Source organism: Impatiens glandulifera, chromosome 4 (assembly GCF_907164915.1).
Source record: "Impatiens glandulifera chromosome 4, dImpGla2.1, whole genome shotgun sequence".
Taxonomy (NCBI): Eukaryota; Viridiplantae; Streptophyta; class Magnoliopsida; order Ericales; family Balsaminaceae; genus Impatiens; species Impatiens glandulifera.
In genome coordinates this window covers 39,747,251-39,758,904 of record NC_061865.1, presented here as the reverse complement: position 1 = coordinate 39,758,904, position 11,654 = coordinate 39,747,251, and the positions used below count along the sequence as shown (strand labels likewise).

General features: G+C 32.9%; 1 long non-coding RNA gene across 2 annotated transcripts; it reads left to right on the top strand.

Annotated features, from left to right (window-relative positions):
• Positions 1 to 5,611: 5,611 nt before the first annotated feature.
• Positions 5,612 to 7,273, top strand: LOC124937020. 2 transcript variants are annotated; one of them, XR_007099208.1, is made up of 4 exons: positions 5,612 to 5,871; positions 6,280 to 6,377; positions 6,891 to 6,979; positions 7,229 to 7,273. It is a non-coding gene; the product is annotated as an uncharacterized LOC124937020 (long non-coding RNA). The 2 variants fall into 2 exon arrangements; XR_007099207.1 differs by having other exon boundaries at positions 7,202 to 7,273.
• Positions 7,274 to 11,654: the final 4,381 nt, after the last annotated feature.

Here is an 11,654-nt window from a genome sequence, read left to right as displayed (position 1 = left end):
TCTGGTTCATCTAGCCAACAGACGTGTGGCCAATCGGTCACTCGGTCTAAACGTCAAGCTACATCCATCCTTTCTACGGGCACTAAAAGAGTCAAATCTTCAGTTATGGAGTCTGCAGCTAGCTCTAATAGCAAAAGAGTAAGACGAAGAAGGATTCTTGAGCAGTTGACTCTATTCAAGAAAGGGCAAGACAAGGTATTCCTCCTCTTACATCTATTCCAATATCGTCTCTTTCTCCCTCCCCCAACCCAATGAAAAAGCAGGCTAGATCTTCTGTACCTACTACTGATCAGATGAAGGCGTGTAAAGCGTCTAAGGCGTCTAACAACTCAAACAAGGTAATTTCCTCTTCTACTCTGGTCGTAGTGCCTAGTATTGATGTTCCTGTGTTGAAACAAGCTGAAGGACCGACTGTTGAGCCAGTTGGTCCAAATATTGAATGTGTTGACAGGGATTTATCGCTTGTCCTTCCTAAAAAAATCAGTAGTTATTGAGGCCATTGATAAAGACAATATTGTTGATTAAACAGAGTAGGTAATTGCTCCAACCCTTGTTGCTGATATATCCTCTAAACAAGATCCTATTCAGCCGAATGTTGAGATGCTTATTAATGAAATTGTTGAAGAACAACCCACTGTTAAGGGAACGGGAAGAGTGTTTGTACATCCAGAAGGGGCCATTCCGAAGGCGATGTCCCCTTATGAAATTATGAGAGTAGTTAGGGGCGCTCCTGGCATAACCATTAGAGAACCTTTGCTCACTCCCAAACCAACTGTAGTTCCTAGAAAGGGAAAAGGCATTACTGAAGAGATTCCAGAAAAGGTTTTGGAGGTTAGCTGCATTGTGAATCTTATCATGGAGCAAGTTGAAGTGAAAGCTGCTGAGAAGATTGAAATCTTCGATACTTGGCTGAATCACATGTTAGTCACTCAATTTGATGAAATTATCCAAGGGGCAAAATTAAAAAGGAGTGGAAGAAGTTGATCAAGATGGAAAAGAGAGTCCTGAAATGGGTAAAGATAGATGAGGTCTCCGAAGACCTCTAAAGAAAGGATCTAGTGGTGGGCAATATTATGGGTCGTTCTCTCCTTCCCATGTTTGAGGCAATAAAAGCCAAGTTCAGCCCGCTTGACATGGATGCTCTTGTTGAGAAGAACGCATTGAAGCGACTTGATTTAATTATGAATAACTACTGCTCCATAGTCCTTCAACACATTCATTGCACCGAGTCTTCCAGGATGAATTTGTTTGATGATATGTCTTGTAGTCAAGACGAGCCGATGCAAATCTTTGAAGGTGATCAAATTATTTCCTAAGAAGAAGAGTAGGTTGTTTCCCATCTCATTGATCTGGCCAATGTATCATTTGAAGAAAAGCGATTAATGGCCTAGCATATCGTTGAACAGACACCTATCCTGGTTCAATCTGATATCAACATAGAAGAGGAAGTAGTTGCTGATGAAGTTATTCATAAGCGTAGTCCATAGAAGGAGACATCTGAATTGGATCCTCCTATTCTTGAAGCAGAAAAATCTCCACTGGTCGAGGAAGAATCATCTAAGTTAGTTGATCAGTCACCAGGGTCACAAGTTGAGGGGGAACCCTTGAAGCAAGTAGATTCATAGGAGATTCTCTCTGCTAAGGGGAAACAATCTGAAAAAGACGACTCATCCTCCTCAGAAGAAGAAGCACTTGTGGAAGAAAATTCGATTCATTCTCCTCATGTTCATCAATCATCCCCCATCAAGACAATTGTAGATATTGTTGACAATGTTGCTGATCTACCTCTTCAGTCTGAATATATTTGAGAACGTATTCATCAGGTATGTGTCGACATTCTAAATGAAGAAGATCAGTCCATGGATGAATCAAAAGCGTCCTCTTCTCCTTCCAATTATAAAGAACCAGAGCGTTCTTTACAAGTAAATGTGCATGTGAGTCTCATTTGCACTGCTCCAGCTTATTCCCAAGCCGTATCTTTGGCTGCTCGATCTTCTGAAGAAGCTTCTCCTAGAGGAGCAAACTTTTACAATTCGGTCATGGATACACTGAGTTCTATACAACAAAATATAATGGACATATCGTCAAGATTGGGTCATCTTGAACAGGGGTCTACTTCAAGTAAAGATGATGTTTCTTCTATTCTTGCCACCCAAAAGGAAACTGAGAAAATTTTGAAGCAGAATACATATAAAATCAACATCCTTAATACTTAGTACAAGAAGTTTGAAAAGAATTTCTTTAATTGACAATCGGAGCATCATGCTGAAACTAAGGCTTTCACCCTAGAGCTTCACCAAGATATTATATCAACAACGGAACTTATTCAGGAAAAATGATGGAGATGTCAAATGCATTGAATAGAGCAGAGGCTGAGCGACTAGAGCATGCCTACACATTTGCAAGGCAATTTCAAGCTGCAGAAGAGGCTGAAGCTGCTGCTGAGAAAGAAAAAGCTCTTATTGCTGCCGACCCTGATAAGGTTAAAAAGGGGGAAGGAAGAACAAGAGGGGGGGGGGGTCAAGATCTTCTATAGGGACTCGATCGAAATCAAAGCGAAAATCTGCTGTTGGAGGTGGTGAAGATGGTTGTGGACCAGTAAAGAGAGGTCCAGGTCGAGAAGGCGACAAAGGTGGTGGCAGTGGAGGTCGAGCAATCACTCGATTCCATAACATCATAACTGGAAAATCAATGCCTGAAAGCGACATAGATCCAATAGTGAAAAGGGAAGGACCCTAGATCTTTCTCTTTGTTTCTTGTATTTTAACTTATGTTTGAATACTTTGGTGAACTACTTTGATTTCAATTCTATTTTGATGGGTGTTTATTTTTCTTTATTAAGGTTGCATGGTTTTAACATCATCAAAAATGGGGAAATTGTTGGGAAAAATTAAAAACAAAGTAAAGAAAAGAGTTAATTAAGTGAGAAGTAATTAACTTAAAAATAAACAAAAGCTATGAAACATTAAACAATTGAATTTTGATGATGTTTTAATTAGAATGAAGCTAGATATTTAATTAGAATGAAGCTAAGTTGTCTATATGTTTTTTTGCAGGTGCATTAGACTATGCTAACATAGACGTGGTCTAAGAAGGATAATTAGATGTAGTTAGACGTGGTAGTCTAACTCCATTAGACTTGGTCTAAAGGGTAACATAGTTAGACGTGGTAGTCTAACTCCTTTAGACTTGGTCTAAAGGGTAACATAGTTAGACGTGGTAGTCTAAATTTTTTAGACTTGGTCTAAAGGGTAACGTAGTTAGACGTGGTAGTCTAATTCCTTTAGACATAGTCTAAAGGGTAACGTAATTAGACGTGATAGTCTAATTCGTCTAGACTTGGTCTAAAGGGTAACGTAGTTAGACTTGGTAGTCTAACTCTTTTAGACTTAGTCTAAAGGGTAACGTAGTTAGACGTGGTAGTCTAATTCCTTTAGACTTGGTCTAAAAGGTAACGTAGTTAGATGTGATAGTCTAATTTATTTAGACTTGGTCTAAATGGTAACATAGTTAGACATGGTAGTCTAACTCCGTTTGACTTGGTCTAAAGGGATACGTAGTTAGACGAGGACGTCTAAATCCTTTAGACATAGTTTAAAGGGACACGTAGTTAGATGAGGACGTCTAACTCCTTTAGATAAGTCTACAGGGATGCGTAGTTAGACGAGGACATCTAACTCCTTTAGACTTGGTCTAAAGGGATGCGTAATTTGACGAGGACGTCTTACTCCTTTGACTTGGTCTAAAGAGATCCTTTGTTAGACGAGGATGTCTAACTTCTTTAGACTTGGTCTACAGGGATGCGTAGTTAGACGAGGAAATCTAACTCCTTTATACTTGTTCTAAAGGGACGCGTAGTTAAACGAGGACGTCTAACTCCTTTAGACTTGGTCTAACAGAGCACATCTAATGCATTGCTTTAGTAGATGTCTGAAGAAAGCATATATCTAACCACGATCAACTATTTGTCTGCTACTCTTGCTCCACTCACTTCCGTACAGTCTGACAAGCCAGCTAATTGCATCAAATGAACGATCGCCACATACACAAATATCCTTCCAACTTCCTCTCTAGTATAAGACATCTTCATAGGATATTCGGCGCACTACAAGTTTGGTATGGCCACGATCCATTTCCTCAGAGTCTACTGTATTCTGGTATTATGGGAGGCCTTCCAACAGACACTTTCCATGTGTCCACAAAGAAGATTCGAACGTTGGTATCCTTCTACTACATATAGATGTTCGAGGACAACTAATGAATCACCAATCTTACATAACCTTACCGAAGTTACTTGCTTACTGATTCACTCTTACTCCTACTGATTTCTATCATTCAAGCTCAAGAGAGAAAATCAATTATTGTCTAGTTGTGAGAATATTGTAAGTTGAACAGAGGTTGTTATGTTCAACAGAGTGTTAGCTAGCTCAGTAAGTTGTATTTGATTCAAAGTATTTAGTGGATATCCTTTCGGTTGTGGAAGAAGGGGTGACGTAGGAGGGTTTTCTCCGAACATCTATAAAGAACTCTCTGTGTTCTTTACTTTCTTCTATTTATCTTCCATCGGTTCAAAGCTTCAAATCCGACGAGCACTTCTGCACTTGAATCTGTTTCAAGAGTTTGAAGGATTTGTGAAGAATAGAAACAAATATTAATCATTCACAGGATTATTATCGAATCGTTTATCATAAGCTGTTAACAATAGTCAGACCCTAGTCTCTATTTGTAGCACCGATTCTAACATAATTTTTTTGACCATTCTAGAATTTGGAATTTTTCTAAAAACATTTAAAAGCTTAAGAAACAAGGTTATTTGATGTAAAAGGAACCAAACCAACCTAAAGGAATTTCTCAGAAGTTAAAAATTAAAACTTTATATCCAAAATTAGAAAATATAAAGTTCACTACAACAAAACAGGTATATGGTGACATATAATTACCAACATATATTAAGCGTTGGTAAAAGTTGTAAGAAAAATAAGGCTTTGCCAACCTTTCCTATCTATGACAAATAAGGCTTTGCCAACCTTTCCTATCTATGACAACCTTTGAATTTTACTTTATTTTATTTTTATTTTCATAAACTCTTCTAAATAAATGATTATGTAACATTTTGTTTTTATTTTAATATTTATGTATATGATAATTTTTTACATTTTAAAGTTTTTTTTTTAATTTTTTTTAATTCTATATTAAATTAACAATTGAAATCAAATTATATATTATTTTTATTTAAAACTTAAATTTATTTAGTTTATGAGTCAATTAAATATAAATTTTTTATTTATATTAAATTAATTAAATAAAATTATTATTAGATGAAATAAAATAAATAAAATATTTAAATAAATAATATAATAAATAATTTATTTATAATTTTCAGCTTCAAAATCAATGTATTTATAATTTTGTAGGTTAAAAATCAATCAAATAAAAACTGAATCCAAAACGGACATTTTCATTCTTGCCAAAATTACGAAATTAAACGGAAGAAACAAGTGCTCTCTATCTCTTCGAAAACCGTAACTCCGGGAGCAAAAGATTTCCGTCACCTAGAAGATTTCGGGATTGAAAATATAGATCAATCGATAGAGGAGGCAATTCAGGCAAGTAATTCTAAAAGGATCGCCGATATTGTCTCCGAGACGGCAAAGCGGTCCAAGGAGTTTGCCGCCGAGGCCAAAGCCATTGCTGACCACCGCATTAAGTCCCTTACTGAGCAGATCCCCTCCATCACTCTTCTCAATGCCTCATCGCCTTTCTCCGATGATCCAATTCCCGTAGATCTTGAGATATTCGGTATCACCGACGATCTGAGACAGTTCGCTCGAGGTTCCACGGTCACAGCGTTTCGGAATTTCCCCATTCATGGTAATCGAAGAAATTTGAACTTCAGTTTCAATTTTAGTGGATTTAGAAAGAGTTGAAGCTCTTAAATGTATGTATCCTTATTTCAGATTCTGCCTTATTCCAAAATGAACTCTTAAGGAATCCAGCTTTAAATTAAGTTATTGTGGTTCAATTTTATTTGAGATTCGATCTGAAATTCGAATATCATTATTTACTTCAGAAGATTCTTTAAGGACTCTTTATCTTTTAGAACCACCTTCTATTACATCATCTGAATTACCTTTTATTAAGCATAATATAGTCATAAGGACAATTCTCCCAGTATTTCATATATTGAAGTAAATTCTTTGGTATTCTCTTTTTATGAAGTAGCTTTGGACCAGTTCATAAACTGTCATTTAACTTGTTTCCTTTAATTTTGATTTGTAGATGATTCTATAGTTTTTGATGTGCCAACAGTATTAAATGAGAGGCAGAGTGGTAGCAGAAACATGCATTGATCCTTGACAAGGACCTTAATTTCAAAGGTTTGATCCTTGATATTATTTTCCTCTTACATTATGAGTTCTATAGTGTTTGTAATGGCCAACAATTGAAACAGTTCTATAAACTATATGAAGTAATTGTTCTTGCAATGTCTGGCTTTACATTCTTTTTTTGGACTACACTCACCTAGTTGAACCTTAATACATGGGGCCATATTTGAGTCCTCTAATTTAGAAAAGTGGGCAGTATCATCTAAAGTAGTTCGGTCCATAGATCATCTCAGACTGCAACTTCTACTAATTCTAATGGAAACTCTGGACTTTGAAAGCCTCCTCCAAATGATTCATGATAAAAAGCCTTTTAGGTGATCATAACAGTTTATTATGTTCTTGTATTTTCTTTATGGTTCTTTTATGATTATGGTTCCTTTGTCTTGTATTGACTCTTCTAGAAAAGAGGAAAACAATATACTGATGGTATGATCTTCAATAATATGCTATATTGGGCTAAAATATTTAATGCATATTGTAATTACATGCCTAATATTGTTGCAGGAATTGATCATCTTGGCTATCTTCGTCAAGCATTTGAAGTTGGATCCTTCAATTATTTTCTTGAAAGTGAGATACTAAATGGTTCTGAAGTGAGTTTCCTTGCTAATACTTGTTACTCTGCTCTCATTATTAAGTTCCCATATATCCTAAATGTTTCTTGGGTATGTTTTCTCAAGACCACACCTTCATTATATGTTTCTGTCTTGCCAACTATATAGCCTTTGTTGGAAGCTTCACATTTGCTTTATTCATTAGTTCCTTTTCTCTTCTGTTTACATCTGAAGCTTGTTTTCTTCGCCGCATGCTATTAGTTTGATGGGCACTGGTGGCTCCTGCAGGTTAAAAATTCTGGCTTGGATAGGCACATTGAAACTAACTTATGGTAAACTTGAACCAATTATTGCTTCCACATCTATGCAAACTATGCATCGTATTTTGTTAGATGACTCTTTTTTTTCATGCAAGGTAATTATGGCTGTAACTATTTGCAGTTTGATAAAAACATATTGTTTAGCCACAATGGTCCATTAATATTGTCAATGAGCATTGATACACTGGCAAGAATGTTAAAATGGTATTTCTTTCTCTGTTAGTCAAAATGATAATTTTGTCCTTCCCTACTTATTTCTTACATTTCCTAGTATCTGAATTATAGTTATTAATTTCAAGGGACAGGCTGGCATGTTAACCAAATGTGAAGTTAGGCAACAATTGCATTAGACTCCACTATGGGAGTTGTTTATTGGGTTGTGAATCACAAACCATTTGGTAAATGGTCTTTAGGGTGTAAATTCCTCTTGTAAGTCTTGATACCTCATATAAATCTTAGTGGCCCTATTTCTAAACATTCCCATAAATAAGATCAGTTAATATCCATGCCTTTTGAGATAGACACTTAATCCTTTATTAAATTGACCATGGTCTTGCACCTTTTATGTCAACAATGATTGTTTGTTGTTTCTTCAGGTTGCCTGCTTCACTACACTTAATATGAAAGGTGATACTCATTCATGCTTAAATTTATTGAAGGTTGGTAAACACAATGTTTATTTTGTGCTAAAAAATCTAAATCTTGTTTTTAACTTTTTATTATTTTTTATTTATTTAAAACTTAATTATGAAAGAAGACATGGGTTTATTTGTTAAGAACAATGTATTTTAATTATTTATTTTTTTCGATTTTTATTTGCAGGATATATTGCGTTTTCATGCTATACTTCTTGACAAAAGTGATTCTTGACAAAAATGAGTAATTCTTTTCATTCTTAATTAGTGTTATTATTTTTCTTAAGATTGGTTTCAATAAAGATAAGATGGCATGAACATGGGAAAATCATTATGGAATATGATTGAACTAAATGATTTGGTTAATAGATTTTGGTTTTGATATTGTTTGATGTTTCTTCCTTCAGGAGGTGCAGTTTGAAAATGAAGGGACTAATAAGAGGAACTGCTTATCTTACCAATTTTTTATTTTTTTTTATAGTATTTTAGTATATAAATTTGTCTGTTAGTTTAATTGATTTATAAATTATTTGAACATTATTAAAAAATTTAATATCTAGTTCATAATTTTTATATTTGACTATGATCTAATTTTAGAAGATAATATTGTATAAAAAATTTATAATTCTTTTGTTATTATTTAAAATGTCAAAAATGAAGTTCTAAATGTCCTTTCTATAGTAATTATGTAATTTGAAAAAAAAATGTAAAAATAAAATAAAAAATAGAATTAAAAATAAAATATAAAATAAAATTGTTAAAACTTAAATAGACTTTTAGCAACGCTTAAATTAGTTTTACCGACGCTTAATTAAGCGTTGTTATAACTTGCGCCCACCCTGCTTATGGCGACGCATGAATAAGTGTCGGTGATATTTTTGGCGACGCTTTTAAAGGTTGGGAGAAGTCTTTTTAAGCGTCGCCAATAGTCATATTTGTTGTAGTGGTTTGAGTATCAAAATAGATGTAAACAATAGTCGATGGATAAAATTTATTCGAATTCTTTGAAAATTCAAGGTTCAAATTGTACGAGATAAAGAATTAGAGTGCCTATTTAATTCTGAATTAATAAATGGTGGTGGATTTGTTCTATCTCGTAATCTCTTATTGCTATAATCCATTTTGAATTTGAAAGCGTTTTTCTATGTATGAAAAGATATATGGTCATTAAAATTTTTAAATTTACAAGAGTTTGGAATAATTTAAAAAAAATGCAATTTAGTTAAAAGAAGAAAGTTAAATGAAAAATAGGAGTAGTTAATTTGAGAAGTAATTAAAAGTAATTTATTTTTCTTCACTAATATTTAATAGTTTTATTGGTATTATGGAATTCAAAATTTTCTGCTTATATAAATAATTAAATTAAAATTTGTTAAGTTAAACATTAGAGGTCAACAAATTTTATATATAAAAAAATGTTTAACAATCATTCTATTAAAATAATAAATATATTTTAATTTTCTCTGCCAATTTTATTCTCTTATATTAATTTATGGAAAAAAATAATGAAGGAAACAAATTAACAATATGTCCTTAATCTTACAATATGCCCAATATGTCCTTAATCTTACATTATGCCCTCAATAAACTAAGATTACAATAATTTAAAATTGAAATTCATTGATCTACCAAATTAGACTAATTATAATTAACTATCATAAACAACGTAAATTTAAGCAATCTTCTAAACAATAAACATTTGTAGTTGTTGTATAAATTTGTAGTCTCCATATCGTATTTTGACTTGCGAATTAGAGAAAAATGAGTATAGACAGCACTAAGTTTGACTACTATGAGTTCCTCGAAAAAGGTTTTATGGACCTCGATGAAGATTTCTTGAATGAACACTTTGGAAATCCGGTCGAAGAACAGAACAAACCTGAATCAAGCACCGAAAGGATAATTGCCTTTTCCCAAGTTAAGAAGCCCAATCGTATCTCATTCACTATGTCCAACTTTAACCAAAACATACTCCAATTCCTACCTATATCCCAAAAGAAAGCACTCACCGAAAAAGATGGACCTCACCGCATCACTATCCCGTGGTTCGACGCAGAGACAGAGGAGTCCTACATGGCAACTTTGGTCTTTGATGGAGACTTCTACTATGTGGAGGGCATTGACGAGCTGATCCGTCAAGGAATTATCAATCTGGAAAAGAAGACTGGTGTTTGGATGAACGAAGGAAAATTGTACTTCAAGAAGGAAGTGTCCTAAAAGATTTTATTGGAGAACTGCTTTTGTTTTCTAAAAATTTAGTTATTTATAATGGTTATCGATTTCATTTTATGTATTCTATTGGAATGAATGTCTTATGTAACCTTTATTTATCATGTCATAAATAAATGAAGAATTCCATTTTTTACTTAAAAAAAAAATAGAGAGGTAGAGAAAAAAAATATACACCATTATCTAAAATGAAGCAAATCAATCACATAAAATCTAAAATACTAAACAATTCACCTTGATAAGTGTCTAATATATTACCAACAATGTCTTCCACATAATAAATTAGTGTTAACATAATTGAGTATTAAAATTAAATCTTTTCAAGAATTTTACCAGATTTTGTTATCAAATTAACAACCTTCTCTTTTTTATGTAAGCATGTTTCACCAAATTATTTAAACTATACATGTCATACATAAATTTAAAATTCTACTCTATATTATTCAAATAACAGTATAACAAACCAAGTAATTTTGACATATAAATACAAACACATACTTAACGTCGCCAAAGATTAAAAGAAAATTAAGATTCAACCAAGCTTCTACTTCCACAACCTTTTTTAATACATCTGCGTGACTTATGACACCCGTTTAAACATAAATAATATATTTGAATAAATTATAAAGTTCAAAAAGTCTTTACAATCAACAAATGAGGATAGTGATGTTCATCAGTTCAATTTTGGGGTTGTTTGAGTTATTCGGTTTCTTCAATTTTTTTAGCCAATTCCAAAATCGAACCGAATTCGATATTTCGGTTCGAATAAGAATAATTTAAACTCAAACTCAAAAACCAAACTGAAAACCGTATATGAATTCAAATATTTCTAGAATTCGATTAAAACCGAAAAAGATATTCGAATTCAGTGGGATCTTCGGTTTAAACCAAATATTGAACACCCATAAATGAGGCCATACTCTTTAGAGCAATTGTATTGGAACTCTTCTTCGTATTTAGTTGACACATCAAACTCTTCTTACCATATTTGGCAAAAAATAGAGATTAGACTACTTAGAATATATAGAGAAAATTGCATTAAATGTTATTTAAAAATGAATAGAATATGTTTAATAAATAGACATTATAATAAACTTATAAGGAAATTAATATAATAATATTATCATAATATTATAATATTGTGATAATATTTTACATATATATATTATTTTATATTATATCAATATTTCTCCAATTAAAGATGGAAAAAACATGGACAACCTTTGGTTAAGGACAAGATTGTGAAAGGTTCAAATGATCTTCACTTGATAGATTACTCATCAGTGTTTAGATCAAATCAACAATATGATGACAGTGTGTTGACTAATAAACAATCAAAGAAGGTAAAATCTTATGAGGATTGAATGTTGGGGTAAAAGAACAACTAAAATAACTTTGATACTCGTGAGTTTTGATATTCATCTAATGACGGGATAATTGTGTATTGACTAAATAATAAAAAAAAAATCACTTAGGATTAGATTAAGACTAACAAAAATATGGACATTGACTATTGAAGTAAAATAATAA